Genomic DNA, 1279 nt, shown 5'->3' with positions numbered 1-1279 from the left:
CTGTTCCCCTGTGCATCATTTCTCAAACCTGGAGAGCAGTTTTCTGCAGAGCTCTCTGGACATCTTCACTTGAAGACTGGGGCCAAAAGGAGGTGCCTGAGAGAAGAGGCTCAAGCTCTCTCTCCACTAGGAAATGATTGTCTCATCCCCAAGTATCTGTGAGACCTGTGAGGCAGAAACAAACTTACCTTTAAATGTAAAATTAAGTTCAAAGACACACTGAGTTACACTAGCAGAATAGGAAGAGACAGAGGACTGGGCAGGAGCTCAGGTGCTGAGAACCCACATGCAGGAGACCACACTCTCTAAACCTAGTTTATAGACGGAGGACCCGCTTCCAAATTCACACAGCNGACAAGTGTAAGAACGGAGACATAAAACCAGAATGATTGTCGAAGCTGGGTGCTTGCCTGGCATGCTCAACATCTGGAGTTTAGAGCTTGAAGTAGCAGACTCCATTATCAAACGTGTCTGTGGCTTGACTGTTCCCACCAAAACTCAAATTGAACTTTCATCTCCACTGTGTGGTATCAAGAAGTAGAGTCTTTAGGAGGTGTTGAGTCCTATAGCTNAATGGGTGAATGGATTACTGGGTTATCCCAAGAGTGGCTCTGTTACAAAAAACCACTTTGGCTGTGTTATCTTGCATGAGTCCCTCTCCTCATGTGAGGCCTAGCATTGCCTCAGAATCCTGTGAGTTCCCATCAGCAAGGAGGATGAAACAGCCTGGCCTTGAAATTCCCAGACATCAGAAATATGAGTTACAGTGTTTCCTCTTTTCCTTGTAGAACATCCAATCTCAGGTATATTATAATAGTAACAGAGAGCACATGAGCACAGGGAGGAGCTTAAATAGAAGAACAAATGGCCCTATGTAGGAGTATCAAAGGATACCTACCCAATATCCCGATGCCACGGGCCCAAGCCCTCNTAGACATCTTTGCTTTATACCTATCCTGTTCAGGTGGTTTTGTTTTTGTTTGTTTGTTTTGGCCAATTTGACAGAAACTGAAGTTATCCAGGAAGAGAAACCTCAGTTGAGAAAATGCCTCCATTCAGATAGCCTATAGGCAAGCCTGAGTAGCCCAGGACTAGCAAGCCAATTAGCATCCCTACTCCATGGTTCATGCTTCAGTTCTCACCTTCAGGTTCCTGCCCTACTTGAGTTCCTGCCTTGACTCCCCTCAGGAATGGACTGTTACCTGGAAGTGTAAGATGGAATAAGTCCTTTCTTCCCAAAGTTTCTTTTGTTTGGTCATGGTATTTTGTCACAGCAACA

This window comes from Mus caroli, chromosome 9 (assembly GCF_900094665.2).
Source record: "Mus caroli chromosome 9, CAROLI_EIJ_v1.1, whole genome shotgun sequence".
Taxonomy (NCBI): Eukaryota; Metazoa; Chordata; class Mammalia; order Rodentia; family Muridae; genus Mus; species Mus caroli.
This window is presented reverse-complemented; position numbering follows the sequence as displayed.